The sequence below is a fragment of the Bubalus bubalis genome, chromosome 13 (assembly GCF_019923935.1).
Source record: "Bubalus bubalis isolate 160015118507 breed Murrah chromosome 13, NDDB_SH_1, whole genome shotgun sequence".
NCBI classification, from domain to species: domain Eukaryota; kingdom Metazoa; phylum Chordata; class Mammalia; order Artiodactyla; family Bovidae; genus Bubalus; species Bubalus bubalis.
In genome coordinates, this window is record NC_059169.1 from 76,048,945 (window position 1) to 76,067,899 (window position 18,955).

General features: G+C 44.9%; 1 protein-coding gene across 7 annotated transcripts in view; it reads left to right on the top strand.

Annotated features, from left to right (window-relative positions):
• The window catches only part of ENOX1 (ecto-NOX disulfide-thiol exchanger 1), a 303,170-nt gene that overhangs the window by 235,934 nt on the left and 48,281 nt on the right, over positions 1-18,955 (top strand). The window lies entirely within an intron of this gene.

The window sequence follows — 18,955 nt, forward strand, 5'->3', positions numbered from 1 at the left end:
AATGCTTGCTGTGCTGAAGAGGGTTCAAAGCAAACTCCTCCTCCCAGAAAAACCCCTGAATGTGTACCTCGCTCTGTCTCTGACACAGATCAGTAGCGTGGTACATCCTTACTCTTGAGAGAGGCTAATGGTACCCGATCCCACTTGGCATCCAGCTTCTTCTCCTTAGTAGTCAAATACTCTCTTTACCTTGTAAGTTCTTTAGTCTCAGATTAAGCAGTACACCATGGAGATCATTGTCTCTCCACATGTTTGATGATTTTGTTTGTGCCTTTTCTGAAATCTCTTTGATGTCTGTCTGTATCTGACTGGCCTCATCACAGAACATGCTTACTGAGCAGTTCTTTTCACGTAACACAGAGTCAGACATGGTAATGAATGCCTGATTAAGCTGGAGCTGGGAGAAATTACACATCTCGTGTTCACTCTTGTTTTAATTATATGCAGCAGAGAGCTTGACATTCAAAGTACCAAAGAGTCCCTCTTGATAACTTCTGTTACTCCCAAACAGATATTTGACATATGATGCTTTTTGAGAACCTACTGTGTGCGTGGGGCTCTGCTCAGTCCCGGAGGGGTGGTTACAAAGAAATATAAGGCTTGCCGTCTGCCCTCAAAAACCTACAACAAAAGACTGATGAGCTAAGGAACACGCGGGCAGGCAACACACAAGATGAGACACGTGTACAGGAAGGTGAGGTGGACGTGATGTGATGTGGTTTGAAATCCCGACTTTGCTGCTTACTCGCTATGTCAGCTTAACCTGTTCCTAAACCCCTCTGAGCTTCATTTGCAAAATTATCTACAAAGCCGACCTCAAAAAACTCACAATGACACAATAAGCTAAGGCACATGGGAACCTTAAGATGTGGTTGTTATGGCTTCTCCATAATGGATAATCAAGCATGACCTCCTGGAAAGTTAGGGAAGGAAGCCGTTCACCCAGAGCTCTTCACAGGCAACAGTGAGGCCTAAGCAGCGTTTGTCTTCACCCTCCAGTGTCTGATTACTCCATCCCTACCTGAAAACCCTTTTTCAGGATCCTGTCTTCCAGAGACACATTGCTGCTACGTTTTAGAATTTTTGCGTGCACTGCTCCCTGTCTCCCCAGAGTCAGCCCCTCTGTGCCTTTCGAGGAAGCTGCTGTCTAATCCAATAAGCCAGGCAAAGTGGCAGTGTGCCTCAACCTCCTGATCTGTAAAATGGGGTGATAGCACCTCCCTCTCCTTCCTTAAGGTTTACTGTGGGAAGCAAATGGGATACTTGATACGGAATCACTAAGTGATTGTGAGGTTCTAACTGCGTAGGATGTTGTTAAGATTATGAACTCATCGGCTGATGGCATTAAACGGGATGATGCATGGGAAGACAGGCCTGACACAATGTCTGTTCTGTAAGCTCTTTCTTACGAAATGTCTAAAGACATTTATTATTGAATGGAAAAAGTGAAAAGAGATCATCTTTAAGGTCTGATGTCCTCTCTAAAGGAAAGTTTTAATGTTTAAAAATACCTCTCTAGGTACTTCCCTGGCAGTCCAGTCATTAAGACTCTGTGCTTCCAATACAGGGGGTGCGTGTTTGATCCCTGGTCAGGGAATTAAGATCCCACATGCCGTGAGGCATGGCCAAAAAATAAAAAACAATTATGAAAAAAAAATTTTTTAAACCTCTCTGGAATCCATGACACGTGCTTTGTAATCAACCACCAAAAACCACCATTGAGAGATGTTATTCGCGCAGGCCGAGTAGGAGGGAGGAGCAGGACCTTGCTGGGGGGAGGCAGGGGGGAGAGATTCGCAGACTGATGTAGCCTGGTAGCAACGGCTTGTCTTCTCTGTCACTGGGCAGAGGGCTAGGCTGGTTTCTGTAGCCGTAAGAATCGCCTGTTTGCTCAGGTATGTCCCTGTAGGTGGATTGTTCCCTTGCCTTTCTCTTTTCCGTCATGCTGTCTCCTTTAGGCAGCTTCCCCAGCACCTCTTCCAGGCTGCCATGCAAGATGAGAAACAAAACGTAATTATTTGGGCCACACATTCAGAGCACTAGCAAAATAGTTTAAGATTTTTTTTAAAAAATATCTGTGTGTCATCTGAAGTTTTCACCCTGTGGTCAGACTGAGAAGGTTTGCATCTACTTTGATCGCTGACTAGCCATGTGACCAGAATCAGTGATTTGACCTCTTAGAACTTCACCTTCCTCGTCTAGAAGTGACCTATGCAAAACGCTATATATAAACACCCGGCCCAGAGTACCTTCTCAACAGGTATCAATTCCCTTTTCATGCATCAGTATCAGCAGTATTTAATACAGTAGGCAGTGCTTTGACATGCTGAATTTTAATGTGGATCATGAGGTTTAAAGCTTCTGGCCCAGAGGTTATTGACTAAGGCATATAGATTTTTTTTTTTCAACCATCATTATTCACATGCAAGGACAAGAACTTTGTACATTTATTATTTATTAATAATATATAGTAGACTGGCACTGGCTTTGCTGGATATTCTTGTGAGATTAACAGTTGCTTCCTTAAAACAATATATTTTATTAGAAAAGGAGCTTTGTATGAAACTGGAAAATCACAGGAAAGAATACAAAGGTAGGTAGTGAGGCTTCCCTGGTGGCTCAGTGGTAAAGAATCTGCCTGCCAAGCAGGAAACAGGGGTTCAGTCTGTGGGTTGGGAAGATCCCCTGGAGAAGGAAATGGCAACACACTTCTGTATTCTTGTCTGGGAAATCCCATGGACAGAGGAGCCTGGTGGACTGCAGTCCACGGAGTCGAAAAAGAGCTGGACACGAGAGAGTGACTAGACAACACACAGAGGTAGAGAAAAAGATCTCATTATTCAGAAATAGTCACTATCAGTATTTTATTTTAGTTCTTCTCAATCACATGCATGTATATGACCAGAGGGGAAAAACCATTAAGAAAAAGAAGAAATAAATATGATTTCATAGTGTCTTGTTTTATACCTTTCTGATTTCTCATTATACCATGAATATTTTTCATGTCAACAAATGTTCCTCAAAAGCATGGTTCTTAATGGCTGTAGAATGGAGACATGAACTAATTAAACTGCATGCCTAATGTGTTAGGGTTTTAACTTCTCGTTTTTTTTTAACATTATAAAAAATGCCATGATTTACACGCCCCAAAATCTTGGTCTGCATTGCTCCTGTTTGTTTCTGGAGGATTCTGTACATTAACAGCCATGTTGCAAAGTATGGCAGGGAGATTCGGACCTCATAGAACTGCTGGGTATTCAGAATGTTAGGGTGGGAGCTTCCCTGGTGGCTCAGTGGTAAAGAATCCGCCTGCCATGTGAGAGACACGGGTTCAGTCCTTGGTCCAGGAAGATCCCACATACTGCAGGGCAACTAAGCACCACAACTATTGAGCCTGTGCTCTAGGGCCCAGGAGCTGCAACTGCTGAGGCCCTGGCAGCCTGGAGCCCATGCTCCCCAACAAGAGACGCCTGCACACCGGAACTAGAGAGTAGGCCCCACTCACCACAACTGGGTAAAAGCTGAGCAGCAATGAAGACCCAGCACAGCCAAAACTAAATAAATAACATTTTTTTAATAGAATATTAGCTTGGCAGGTGCACACAGATCATATCCATCAGTCATCCTAAAGGGATCCGCTCAAAGATACGTGGAATCTTAACGATTTAATAACTCATTGGCCAGTTTAACCTCAAGAGCCAAGCTTATGGGGGACACTAGCTGCATGTCGAGTCAGGCAGTCACTTAAACTTTTCTGTTGTTTTTGCATCTTCTGGAGCAACGACAGTATCTGCCCGACACCTCATTCAGTATTCTTGAAGTCCCCAAGCAAAGGTACCCTTGCAAAGCCCACCCTTGTCCCACGCACAGGACCTTCTGTAGGCTCGTGCCCACAAGAAAAAAGATTCTGAAAACTATAAGCATTAGCGCCAGAAACAGATCGATTGCCAAGCCTTTTTCTCTAAGAGGACTGCATTTGGGATTTGAAATAGGTTTCTCCCTGTATTTGAAACTGGATTTGTATAAGTACACCGAAGTTTAAAACTAGCCTTTAGCACAGATCCTTTAGAGATTTCAGTTATTCCAGAACCAATTTTCTTTCCTAAAAGCCCAAGCTATGATTTTTTTTTCCTTCTCAGCTCTCTCTTAATTCCTAGGATTGCTGAATAACTAACCTGGTCCCAGCTCATTATATGTAACAGATATTAAAATCTCACTTTAAAAATAGAATCTCAAATTAAATTATTACTATTTATTGAATTAAAAGAATGTCATATCTGTCCTCATCTTGCATCTTTTTTAACAACCTTCCTCCCAAATGCCTCCCAGAGGTATCCCATCGCCAGCTATGACCCTTACGTACATACGTTTGGTGGAAGGGAAGAAAGAAAGGCTGTGAGAGTAAGAGGGATTGAATAAAGTGGCTACTTAAGCCAGCAATATATACAGAACAATTTATTCTCAAGGTGTTCCATGAATTTTGTTTTTTTTGGCCACACCACATAGCTTGTGGGATCTCGGTTCCCTGACCAGGGATTGAACCTGCGCCCCCTACTTTTGGACGCACAGGGTCTTAACCACTGGACAGCCAGGAGAGTCCCTTCCCGTGAATTTTTTCCTCCTCCCTCTTTGCGTCTGCTCCAGGCAAGCTGTTGCTCCCAACCTCTGTTTGCCTACTTCAGGCTCACACACTGGAGATAGAGAAACCACTGGCAATCTGCAAAGAGTTTGAATTTGTGGTGTTGAAGGTTACCACCATCCCATGGAATACCTTTCCCATCCCCAAAAATAAAAAACACAAAAGAGAAAAGATTTTTCAGCTTTTCACGTTGCGTCTACAAGAAAGTGAATCCTCAGTGTGTCCAAGTAAAGATGTGAGGCATCTGTGAAAGAGCTGCAGTGTGAAGGCCGTTCTTCAGGTTTAGCATGTCGCAGCAGACAGCCACCGTTCACCAGGTATCCTAACGGTGTGCACTGCATGCGGGAGCTCTGCTGGGGCTGAGTCCTGGGCCCGGTTTCAGAGTGTGCTCTCGTCTTTCAGGTGCATAAGCATGAGAGAGAAAGCATACATACTTATGTATTAAACAAGGCAAAAGAGAAAGAAAAAACCCACAGGAAAGACCGAAGCTGACTTCAGGGTTCGCGCTTTTGTTTCTGGCAAACGCTCGAGAGGTTTCCTTACCGGGAGCCTTCCTGCCAAGTACACCCTGTATTTCTGCAGCCGGAGCCGGCGCTGCAGTTGGTCCTTTTTGTCAGGGACAGGAGCTCTGAGGAACTGCCTGGCCACTAGAGGATTTGGAGCATGTAATAGGATTGGTGGTGGTGGTGTTCAGTCGTTAGGTCGTGTCCGACTCTTTCCGACCCCCTGGATTGCAGTACACGCTAGGCCTCCCTGTCCCTCACTATCTCCCAGAGTTTGCCCAAGTTCATCTCCATTGAATCAGTGATGCCATCCAACCATCTCATCCTCTGCCGCCGCCTTCTCCTTTTGCCTTCAATCTTTCCCAGCATCAGAGTCTTTTCCAATGAGTCAGCTCTAATAGGATTGGCACATGTTTAATAAAGCTGACAGGTCGGATTTGGAGAAGTGAAAACACCTTTTCCCCCAGGTCAAGTTAGAAACAGCCAAAGGAGACATAAATTTCAGTACTGAGTGAAATGATCTGACACAGACATGATAGTTTTATACCTGATGCCAAGATCTGAAACCAAAGTTTTCCATTTTGGAAACCAATACTCTTCCCCCCAAAGGTTAATGATAATCCTATGTGATGTAGAAGCAAAAGCAATTGTTTACAGTGAAAGATTAGTAACTTTTATAGATCCAATACACACACACACACACACACATGTTCTTAACTTAAAAGAGCATTTCTTTTTGTATAAAATGTGGAAAGTGCAAGAAAATACAGAGAATACAACCACCTGCAATCTTACGACTCAGAAATGAGTGTTCACACTTCTTTGTGTTTCCTTCAGCTTTGTCCGTGTACACACATACACGCTTTTACCAGATTTACAGTTTACCATATGGGCAGTTTTATAGCCTACATTTATTTTTCATGGTGAATCATGAGCATTCTCCCATGTTATCAAAGAGATTTTCTTAATGTGACATTTCTATGTTTTTAATTTATTATACTTTTAATTGGAGGATAATTGCTTTGCAACGCTGTGTTGGTTTTTGCTATACATCAACATGAGTCAGCCATAGGTATACACAGGCCCCCTCCCTCGTGAGCCTCCCTCCCACCTCCCTCCCCTCTAGGTTGGCACAGAGCGCCAGTTTTGGGTTCTCTGAGTCACACGGCAAATTCCCACTGGCTGTGTATTTTGCACGTGGTGATAACACACTTTTCAGTGCTGCTCTCTCAGCTCGTCCCCCCTCTACTTCCCCCACTGTGTGCACAAGTCTGCTCCCTGTGTCTGCATCTCCACTGCTGCCCTGCAAATAGGTTCATCAGGAGCAGCTTTCTCAGTTCAGTTCAGTCATTCAGTCGTGTCTGACACTTTGCAGCCTCATGGACTGCAGGTCTCCTTGTCCTTCACCAACTCCCGAAGTTTGCTCAAACTCATGTCCATCGAGTCGGTGATGCCATCCAACCATCTCATCCTCTGTCATCCCCTTCTCCTGCCTTCAGTCTTTCCCAACATCAGGGTCTTTCAAATGAGTCAGTTCTTTGCATCAGGTGGCCAAACTCAGCTTCAGCATCAGTGCTTCCAATGAGTATTCAGGACTGATCTCCTTTCAGATGGACTGGTTGGATCTCCTTGCAGTCCAGGGGACTCTCAAGAGTCTTCTCCAACACCACAGTTCAAAAGCATCAATTCTTTGGTGCTCATCTTTCTTTATAGTCCAACTCACACTATCCAGGACTACTGGAAAAACCATAGGTTTGACTAGATGTACCTTTGTTGGCAAACTAATGTCTCTGCTTCCTAGAGACATCTAGATTCCATATATATGCGTTAATACATGACACTTGATTTTCTCTTTCTGACTTTTAATGACTGCTTACATACTTCATGCCATAGGTGTCCTGTAGGTTACTTAATGTGTCTGCCATGGGACTTTAAAATGTTTTCTGTCTTTGCTGTCATAGATAGTGTGCAGTGACTAGTCTTTAACAATGCATTAGTTAATTCGTCCACCATTTAAGCACTTTTGAAGTGGGGAAGCTTTTCCACTTAATTGGTATTTAGTGATAGATCCCTTATGATTATACAGTAGAAGTGACAAATAGATTCAAGGGATTAGATCTGATAGACAGAGTGCCTGAAGAACTATGGACAGAGGTTCCTGACATTGTACAGGAGGCAGTGATCAAGACCATCCCCAAGAAAAATAAATGTAAAAAGGCAAAATGGTTGTCTGAGGAGGCCTTACAAATAGCTATGAAAAGAGAAGCAAAAGGCAAAGGAGAAAAGGAAAGATATATCCATTTGTATGGAGAGTTTGAAACAATAGAAAGGAGAGATAAGAAAGCCTTCCTCAGTGATCAGTGCAAAGAAATAGAGGAAAACAACAGAATGGGAAAGACTAGAGATCTCTTCAAGAAAATTAGAGTTACCAAGGGAACATTACATGCCAAGATGGGTAAAGGACAGAAATTGTATGGACCTAACAGAAGCAGAAGATATTAAGAAGAGTTCGCAAGAATACACAGAAAAACTATACAAAAAAGATCTTCACGACCCAGATAATCACGATGGTGTGATCACTCACCTAGAGCCAGACATTCTGGAATGTGAAGTCAAGTGGGCCTTAGGAAGCATCACTACGAACAAAGCTAGTGGAGGTGATGGAATTCCAGCTGAGCTATTTCAAATCCTAGAAGATGATGCTGTGAAAGTGCTGCACTCAATATGCCAGCAAATTTGGAAAACTCAGCAGTGGCCACAGGACTGGAAAAGGTCAATTTTCGTTCCAATCCCAAAGAAAGGCAATGCCAAAGAATGTTTAAACTACCACGCGATTGCACTCATCTCACACGCTAGCAAAGGAATGCTCAAAATTCTCCAAGCCAGACTTCAACAGTATATAAACCGGGAACTTCCAGATGTTCAAGCTGGTTTTAGAAAAGGCAGAGGAACCAGAGATCAAATTGCCAACATCTGCTGGATCATGGAAAAAGCAAGAGAGTTCCAGAAAAACATCTATTTCTGCTTTATTGACTATGCCAAAGCCTTTGTGTGGATCACAACAAACTGTGGAAAATTCTGAAAGAGATGGGAATACCAGACCACCTGACCTGTCTCCTGAATAATCTATATGCAGGTCAGGAAGCAACAGTTAGAACTGGACATGGAAAACAGACTCGTTCCAAATCGGAAAAGGAGTACGTCAAGGCTGTATATTGTCACCCTGCTTATTTATCTTATATGCAGAGTATATCATGAGACATGCTGGACTGGATGAAGTACAAACTGGAATCAAGATTGCCAGAAGAAATATCAATAACCTCAGATATGCAGATGACACCACCCTTATGGCAGAAAGTGAAGAAGAACTAAAGAGCCTCTTGATGAAAGTGAAAGAGGAGAGTGAAAAAGTTGGCTTAAAATTCAGCACTCAGAAAACGGAGATCATGGTATCTGGTCCCATCGCTTCATGGCAAATAGATGGGGAAACAGTGGCTGACTTTATTTTTGGGGGCTCCAAAATCACTGCAGATGGTGACTGCAGCCATGAAATTAAAAGATGCTTATTCCTTGGAAGGGAAGTTATGACCAACCTAGACAGCATATTAAAAAGCAGAGACATTACTTTGTCAACAAAGGTCCATCTAGTCAAGGCTGTGGTTTTTCTAGTAGTCATGTATGGATGTGAGAGTTGGACTACAAAGAAAGCTGAGCACCAAAGAATTGATGCTTTTGAACTGTGGTGTTAGGGAAGACTCTTGAGAGTCCCTTGGACTGTAAGGAGATCCAACCAGTCCATCCTAAGGGAAATCATTGGAATATTCATTGGAAGGACTGATGTTGAAGCTGAAACACCAATACTTTGGCCACCTGATGCAAAGAGCTGATTCATTGGAAAAGACCCTGATGCTGGGAAAGATTGAAGGCAGGAGGAGAAGGGGATGACAGAGGCTGAGATGGTTGGATAGCATCACCGAGTCAATGGACATGAGTTTGAGTAAACTCCAGGAACTGGTGATGGACAGGGAGGCCTGGCGTGCTGCAGTCCATGGGGTCGCAAAGAGTCGGACATGACTGAACTGAACTGAACTGTTAGAGGAAGATCCACTGATTCTTTATTTTTTTTAACTTTTTATTTTGTATTGGAGTATAGCTGATTAACAATGTTGGAATAGTTTCAAGTGGACAGCAAAGGGACTCAGCCATATATATACATGTATCCTATCTCCCCAGACTCCTCTCTGATTCTTTAAAAAGATTAAAGCTCATCGCCTACATGGTAAGTGATGAAGTAAACAACAGATAATAATGTCTGGATGTTACCACATCGAGGGATTTCCACAGTGGCTCAGCAGTAAAGAATCTGCCTGCAACAGGAGATGCAGGAAATATGAGTTAGATCCCTTATTGGGAAGAACCTCTGGAGGAGGGCATGGCAACCCACTCACTATTCTTGCCTGGAGAATCTCATGAACAGAGGAGCCTGGTGGGCTACAATGCATGGGGTCGCACAGAAGTGGGACTTGACTGATGCAGCTGGAAAGACACAGAGTTACCACAGAGAGTGGGTACTGAGTTCTCAATTGGAAAGGGAAATAGCTCCCAAGAATGTCTACATTCTGGGACTTCCCTGGTGATCCAGTGGTTAAGACTCTGCACTTCCAATGCCGGGGGCGTGGGTTCGATCCCTGGTCAGTCAGGGAACTAAGATCCCACATACTGTGCAGTGTGACCCCAAAAAAGGCATGAAAAAAGTCTGCATTCTGAAGATACAGGCAAACTGTATAGCCTTCATAAATGATTTAGAAAACAAGGCGGAGACATGTTATCAGAGGAATTTGTGCTGTGAACTAGAGGGCCATCTTCCTGGTGGCCTGGCGGGGGCAGAGTCTGTTCTCTGTGTGGACCTCAGACCCAGACTACCCCTGTACAAATGGAGGCTAGTCCACTGTCTCAGGAGGATACACGCAGTTGAGAAGAAGGTTCAAGTAAAAGAATGAAAAGAGTTCCAAGCCCAAATAGAAAATTCACTTTTCTTTTCTAAGATGGCCCAGCAGATACATGGAAACTCCAAACCGTCAGCAAGAGACACAGACAGAAATACACAGACCTGAGCTGAGTGCAGGCAGCATCATTCTGAAGTGTAATAAACCCAGAGAGCGCAACCCCTTTCTCCCAGGAGATCCTGCCTAGCCCTGCAAGGTGTGCTGCTCAGAACAGAACAGGAAGAAGGCTGAGGAGCGTTTATGAAAAAAGCCAGAGGCCCAGAAGGTGGACGGAAGTGGTTCTGGGGCCTCTGGAAGAGGTAGGGGAACACAGGGCACCTTCTTCTCTGAGGCGGCTTCCGTTCCTGCTGGCACGTCACTGGGATCAGTGGCTCTGAAAACGCTGGGGAATAGGGGTTCACCAGGGGGTGGGCATCCTCTCTTGTTAGTCCTCTGTGTTTCTTAGGAGCCATAGGGCTTCCTAGACATTTGTTTTTTCTTTTTTAATCTTTGGCTGTACTGGGTCTTCATTGCTGTGTGCAGACTTTCTCTAGTTGCGGCGAGCAGGAGCTCCTGTCTGGTTGCAGTACGGTGGCTTCTCTTGCTGCAGAATTCTCGGTCTGCGGGCTTCGGTATTTGCGGCCCATGGGCTCAGTAGTTGCAGCCCCCGGACTCTAGAGCACAAGCTCAGTAGTCGTGGCCCACGGGCCTAGTCACCCCACCACAGGCAGGATCCTCCCGGACCAGGGATCAAACACAGGTCCTCACCTGCATGGCGAGGCGGATCCTTAACCCCTGGACCACTGGGGAAGCCCCGTTGTTGTTTTTATAATATTAAACGTCATGCAGTGATTTCCGCAGTCCTCGTTTCTTCCCACCACGGGGACCAGTAGAAAGGGAAGTAAGAGATGCTTCTTCCCAGGCTGGGGTCAGCGTAGCCCAGCTCACCACCCGTGACACTGGTCTCGCTCAAGGATTTCCTGCTCGGCGCTTCCTGGGGTCTCAAGAGGTTTCTAGAACTCTGTGCAGGGCGGTCAGCCTCTCTCTCTGCACACACACTGCTCATCTCCAGACCTCATCCATCACAGCGGCACATAACTCACGAGACTGTGGCATTTCTTCGAGGAAATGTGTAGGAAAGTGACAAAGAAGAAAAGTAGGTGGAAGAAGAAAAAAAGGGGAGGTGGGGCAGAGCAGATCGCCACAGGAAGAGTTTTCCTAAGTTTCCATCACTTTCTGCGGCCGCCAGCACTTGTAAAACCACAGGCAGAAGAGCAAGGGTTGCTAACCAATGGGTGTGGACCCGTCCCTGCCAGCTCGAGTTGGCCAAACTGCCTTCACCAAAGGTGTACGTCGTCATACAAATATGCCCATGTCATGGAAACTTTACCCCAAAATAAGTTTACCCTGGAATTCTAGGCCAAAAAAAAAAAAAAAAAACAACCCAGATGCTAATCTGCAGCTGCAATCCTAGCAGACTTCCTGGAGGGGGTTGTAAAGGTCAGACTTGGAAATTTCAGATGACCTGCCAGCAAGTGAAGTGCATTCCAGTCCCTCAGCCTCACAAGCCCTTCTTGCTCTGATAGAGGCTCCTCTTTCCCCCCGCCCCTGCACCCCACCCTGTTGAGGGCCTGACAAGTGAGAATCATGCCCCCAGCCATGAGTTCATGGCCAAATGCAGCACCCCCTCCCTCCTTCCCAGCCTGCCCACCCTGCCCAGAGGGCCACCCGGCCACCCTGCGCTCCCAGGCACCAGACATCCTGTCTGTAGCTATCCGGAACGGGGCAGCGTAACCACACCTTCAGGAAGGCCGCGCAGCTCCTACTTGTAGCTTTAAACCTGATTTGCTGCTGCTGCTAAGTCGCTTCAGTTGTGTTCGACTCTGTGCGACCCCATAGACGGCAGCCCAACAGACTCTACCATTCCTGGGATTCTCCAGGCAAGAACACTGGAGTGGGTTGCCATTTCCTTCTCCAATGCATGAAAGTGAAAAGTGAAAGTGAAGTCGCTCAGTCGTGTCTGACTCTTAGCGACCCCATGGACTGCAGCCTACCAGGCTCCTCCATCCATGGGATTTTCCAGGCAAGAGTACTGGAGTGGGATGCCATTGCCTTCTCCGAAACCTGACTTACGGTCTCACAAAATTTCAGAACTTCTGCCCGCCAACCTCTGTGTCGCCCTCCTCCATGTCTTCCCGATCCAGGCAGAGCAGACTGTTGAGCTGGGAAGGAAAGCTTCCATCCACTCCTGCTGATGGGAGAGGCCTTCACATCTTATGTTCTCTCTAGAGAGACTCACAGCCTCAGAACACTTAATAGGTTTTGTTTGTCATTGTTGTTTTAAGATTTCTGTTCCTTTTCTTCCCCCCAAGAAAATCCTCTAAGCCTCAGCCTTTCCAGCCCTGAAACTGCCCTTGTAGGAGAGATTTGTGGCCATGATGCTCAGCATCGCCGTCATTTTTATTGTTAGGTCAGCTTCCCTGTGAGATCTCAGAGTGCCTTTCTTTGTCTGGACAGTTTCCAAACTGTTCAGCGTATGCTCATAAGCTGCTTATGTTCATGAGACTTTCAGAATCTGCACAATTTCTTTCCATGCCAGCTTTGAGAAGGAGGACTTGAAGCTAGGGCAGAAGTCTTCAAGCATGACCTGTGTAAAGCTCCCACACCTGTGCGGGTGTAATTCCCTGCTCCTGTCACCACGTGTATACACACACAGACACACGTGCGCAGAAGTATGGCATGTTGTACCACTGTAAGCTTGGGTGTGGTTCCTGGACATTTTACATACCAATTCTCAGGTTGGTCCCCTTAGTCAGAACAGAAATGACTATTGGTCTGCTACTGGGAGTAACTGTTGACCCGGTCTCCTAAATAAATGACTTTAGTCAACAGGTCAAAGTTCAGTTCAGTTCAGTCACTCAGTCATGTCCAACTCTTTGCAAACCCATGAACCGCAGCACGCCAGGCCTCCTTGTCCATCACCAGCTGCCGGAGTTCACCCAAACCCGTGTCCATTGAGTCGGTGATGCCATCCAGTCATCTCATCCTCTGTCGTCCCCTTCTCCTCCTGCCCTCAATCTTCCCCAGCACCATTCACTAAAAACTCTAAATAGTGAGACTTTTTTAATTGGTAACTCAGTTTTCCTCCATCTTTCATGTCATGCTTTGGGTCCGCAATGCAAATTCTACTGTGTTTAAGCCCAGCTGAGTTCCCACTTCTTGGGATCAGCCCAAGTTAATGACCATCTTCTTCTTATTCCCACAGAATTTATCATTGTCTCAAACATTCTGAACCACCCAGATATGATAGGCTCCTCAACTCAGGTTTAAGTGCCTTAAAGGCCCATAATATGTAGGTATGCGTTCCAGAACCTAACACAGTGATGAGCCTATGTATGTAGGCACATCTGTAATAGAATACATTTCTAATACTTATTGATTGATGGACATAATTCAGACAGCTCTGTGAATCTCTTTGGCCTGATTAGGTGATTCCTTCTATATATTATCTGCAGCTGATCTCAGAGATTAAGCTCATTTCGTTGCAGTTCAGTGTAAGATGTGTACAGAAGTCTTGCCAGTGGTGAAAGTTAGAATTGAAGTAGCAGGGATTGCTCATCCAGCTTTCTTATTTTACAGATTTGATTTGGTGTAAGTTTTCTTGCCTGATGGTTAGCGCCTCTGTGAATTTTATACTCTCTAAGGTGGTGCTACTCAAACTTTAGTAAGCAACAGAATCAAAAGGAGAGCAGAATTCTTAAAGCACAGCTTGTTGTGCCCCGCTTAGAGATTGGGAAGGTTTGGGCTGAGGTCTGAGAACTTGCACTTGATTAAGCTCCCAGTGCCATCAATCTGCAGGCCACACTTTGAGTAGCTACTGCCTACTGTCCAGTCCAGATTAAGCCACTGTGGGCTTCCACAGCCCCTAAAGCCAGCACTTGTCAGAGTTACATCACACTGCATTTAAATATATTTTATGTGCCTATCCATCCTCTAGACTCTTAAGTTCTTTCAGAGCAGGAAACACTATTAGCCATCTTTGACTCTTATCTAGCATAAAACCAACCATGTAGTACATACTCAATTCATATTTGATGGATAAGAGAGTGATGGAGGTTCAGTGAATTGGATTATACTGAACTGAGGTGTCCAGAGACTTAAGTCTAAAGGTTGAACTTTGCTGTGATTCAACGCCAGAAGGAAAATATACAGCTAGGAATCACCTGATTCTGGTTTATAAGAAATCACAGCCATTTGGGAACTACTCACAACCAGATGCTCCTGTGTCCACCCAAGTCCACGTGATGGGCAGGGTAGTGTCCTAGACACAGTGCTGTGTGTTGGGAGCACGCGTGACTACAGCTCAGTCACCATTCTCAGAGAGCCCATGGCCCATTGTGGAGACAGCAGATGCTGAAGAGGGAAATCCCCAAACATTGGCTTCAGTCCTCTCAGCAAGGAAGGGACTTGGGCTGGGATTAGAGACTTGAGCAAAGTCCAGAAGTTGTGATTCCCTGAGAAGTACCTTGCACAGGGGCAGTATAGACTAACAGCTCGACAGGCTGACTCCCTGGAGCCGGGTCTTACAGCCACCACTTTATGGGTATGTGAGCTTAGGAAACTAACTTATTTATGCCTTGATTTTATCATCTGTAAAGTGGGGAGGCTAGCAGGGCTGGGTCCTGGTAGCTACCAAGCACTCAGCAAGGGCTAACTATCAGTGCCATTATTTTTTTAGTTCAGAGGACTCCTAATTCTACATCTATCATGCACCATGCATCAGCAATCCAGACCACTCCATTCTTGGAGTATTTCTCAGAGCTGGCGTATGCCGGAAGGCCGTGAGGAGAGAGAATTGGATTTTGGTGCATGGAGGAGGGGAGATGCTTTAATGTTTACTGAGATCTCAGTATGGCTGGCAAGCCCTGTGGAATTTGATCTTACTTTAATCATAATTAAATGTCTCTCTTTCCCATTTATCAGATTGCATCCCATCTATTCTCATGACCTAATTTACCTCTATAAAGGTCAAAAAAAACACTGAATTTTAATATTATCATTAGTAATGTAAACTCAGCAGGTGAAAATTATGATAGTGGGTGCTTTGTAGCGGAGAAAAATAAGAAATGTCATACTGAGAAATGGACTGGGAAAATAACATGCCAAGAGCGCCATAATACAATTAATCTTTACCGGCAATAGAGTCAGTATCATACAAGATGAATCAAGCTGACTAATTCTGGATGCACATACATACATTTAGAAGTATTTCGCTTTAGTTTCTTCTATTTGCTGCTCCATTTTTATTGGTTAAGGAGATTTTTCATGTCAGTACTTTTTCAGGCTATGAAGGTATGGACTTGGGTAGATACAGTAGTAGGGGTTACATTTTTTATGTACTGAAGAGAAATACACAACTGTTTCTGAGATCAAGGGTATTTTTTTTCATTTGGCAACATCCGTAGTAGCATACAGTAAAACAAAATACTGCAACCTGCGCTTCACTGAATGGAGTTAAAGGAAGACAAAAGTGTGATTTTTCTTACATTTACATCACTTTTATTTAATGTGGCTGCCACAAAACTATGCCAATAGAAAGTCATCTAATCACCAGCTTGGGACCACAGTTTAAGCTTGGTGTGAACTGTGATAGCCATAATTAAGCTGTGATCCGGGCAGCAGTATGCTCTTAGTATTTAATGGAAAACATCACAAAATTGAAATTGCTCTTCCCTATCAGAGTTTTCTTATTAAAAGTATTTGTGGGATAATCCCATACCTATGGCCGATTCATGTTGATGTTTGACAGAAAACAGAAATTCTGTAAAGCAATTATCCTTCAATTAAAAAATAGATTAAAAAAAGAATTGAACTACACACACACACAACTGTATATATGCATTCATGTGTCTATGTATATTATATAATAGTAAATATATGTGTACATGTATGTGGGAGGAGGGTTATATGTAAAATATGAAAGGTAAGATAACTGAATGTTAATAGTGCTTATAACTGGATAGTAGAATTCCAGTTATTTTTTAAAATCTATATTCTGTCAATGTTCTATATTAAAAATATATGTTTATTTATAAATACATATTTATTTGTAATGAGAAAGCCAAGAAATGTTTTAAAAATTAAAGTGAACTGGAGAACTCTTAAGTTTAAAAAAGAAAGAAAAGAGTTATAAGCTTATAATGTGACGTCCCCAAAAATGTTAATACTTTAAAACATATTGAAAGCAATAACGACAGATACAAACTCAAAATTAACTTTGTACCAACTGAATCTAAACTAGTAAAGAAATTATTTTACTTTAAAATGATGCCTCAACAAATACATTTAGGGACCAAAGGATGTAAAATACCCAAAGCAACTGCATTGTTTATTTTCTCTTTTCATTACACGTAGTCCTCCTAGACTTCCAGTCTAGGACAGGAGTCTGAGCAAACTCTGGGAGATAGTGAAGGACAGAGAAGCCTGGCGAGCTGCAGTTCATGGGGTCACAAAGAGTCAGACACAACTTAGCAACTGAACAACAGACTCCTGGTAAATCACTCCTGACCGGGGGTACTGACCTGATCCTATGACTGCCAGTCAGTTTCGTCTACAAAATTTATGCCTCTCCATGTAATAACAGACTCGCTTGATTTAATTCAACAAAGATTACCAAGTCTACTTACTATTTATTCTTTTAAAAAAAAATATTGGTTGCAGATTTAGCTGTGTGCAGAGGACTGTGTACCCCTGAGGACACTGTCCCCATGTAGAGAAATGCCTGCAGGTGGCACGGTCGCACAAAGTCCTGGCAGAGACACCGAAGGATGGCGGGGGTACAGCAAGTGGCAGCTGTTACCTGCGGGGGGCGGAGACGGAGGGTGGCTGGAGAGCCGCTCCCAGCCCAGATGCTGTCCTGAGGTCAGGACCCACCCGTACTTTCAGCTACCTGTCCACGATTCGGACAGAGTTAGACAGTAGTACAGAGTTAATTTCGAGTATTTATTATGAGTGCTTTCGTTATGTGTTTAAGTGTTAACTTTCCAGCTACCTCCAGTATTGCTCAACTGCTGGGGCCAGTCCTTCTCATTCTCTGTGACCCCTGATTCTGGTATCATTATTCTGCTAGTTGTCCAGACTTTCTGCTTCACACACACACAATCTGTTCATTCTTTATTTTTTCTTTTTTTTTGTATTTTCTTGGCCACAAGGCATGGCATGTGGGATGTTAGTTCCCTGACCAAGGATCGAACCCATATCCCTTACATTGGAAGCACAGAGTCTTAACCACTGGACCACCAGGGAAGTCCCCATTCTTCCTGTAGAATGGCTTCTGTATCCCCCGATTTTCTGTCTTCTCCCATCACCTCAACTTACCTGGAGTGTGGCTGGGGCTCCCCCGTGTTCCCCCTGCCCGAGCCTCTTCCCTCTCTCAGCCAGACCCACCCACGGCCCTCCCTTGGTCTTTGGAGCATGCCCTGACCCCAGCTTTCCCCCGCACACATCTTCAAAACCAGGAGGGCATGCATGCAGCATCTTCCTCCTCCTCACTGGCCCCAGCATCCTGCCTTTGAAACCCTTCCCTGTTGCATGGACCATGGTTACAACAAGTCACACTTGTCCAAAGGACAGGGAGTCACCACGTAATAGCAGCAGAGAGCCAGGCCCGTCCCCACTAACCCTGCTCCCAAGCCAGGCCCCTTCTGGCTTGGGCAGGGGGAACCCGGGACCACGACTCTCCTCCCTGCTCCCCTCTGCGTTCGCAGCTGCCCCCGAGCCACCACTCATCAGCCAGCCTGGAGCCCCTGCTGACTCCCCAGTGGGCCAGGACTGATGACAGAGGGGGCCCAGGACTCAACAGGCATTCTGCAATTTACAAGGGCCAGAGAGGGAACTCAGCACAGTGGTTAAGACCCTAGAGGGAGACAGCGCAGGGTCACATCCACAGTCTGCTCCTTACTGGTTCTGTGATCTCACGCAAGTCCGCAGCCGCTCCAGTCCTCGCTTGCCTCATCTGTAAAATGGCAGTGCAGCAGTGCTGATCTCCTAGGGCTCAGTCTTCCCGAGGAGGATTGCATGAGTTCGTGTGTGTAAAGTTCTTTGTTCAATTACTTATTTCTGTATTTGGCTGTGCTGGGTCTTAGTCGTGGCACACGGGATCTTCTGTCTTCACTGTGGATTGTGGGATCATTTTAGTTATAGCATGTGGGATCTAGTTCCCCGACCAGGGATTGAACCTGGGAGCGCAGAGTCTTAGCCACTGGGCCACCAGGGAAGTCCCCATAAGGTTCTTATAATACTGCCTACACAGAGTAAGCACTGTCTGTGTTTATTAAATAAATATCACCAAGGATGATCTAGAAAGAAAGCCACCGGGAGAAATGCTTTATCTCAGGTAACTAAACTACCCTGAGTTTTCTCTTTCTTAATCAGTCAGTTCAGTTCAGTCACAGTCATGTCTGACTCTTTGCAACCCCATGGACTGCAGCACGCCAGGTCTCCTTGTCCATCACCAACTCCCAGAGTCTACCCAAACTCATTGAGTCAGTGATGCCATCCAACCATCTCACCCTCTGTCGTCCCCTTCTCCTCCCTCCTTCAATCTTTCCCAGCCTCAGGGTCTTTTCAGAATGAGTCAGTTCTTCACATCAGGTGGGCAAAGTAGTGGAGTTTCGGCTGATTTCTTAATCGGTTCTCACCCGTTTTAATCTTTGCGATTGGAAATCTTAGAAAATCTTTTAGGTGTCTTAGGACATGATGCATGCCCTCTGGGTCTAAGTCCAGGCATTGAAACCCAATGAGGTGGAACATCCCAGCACAGAAAATGA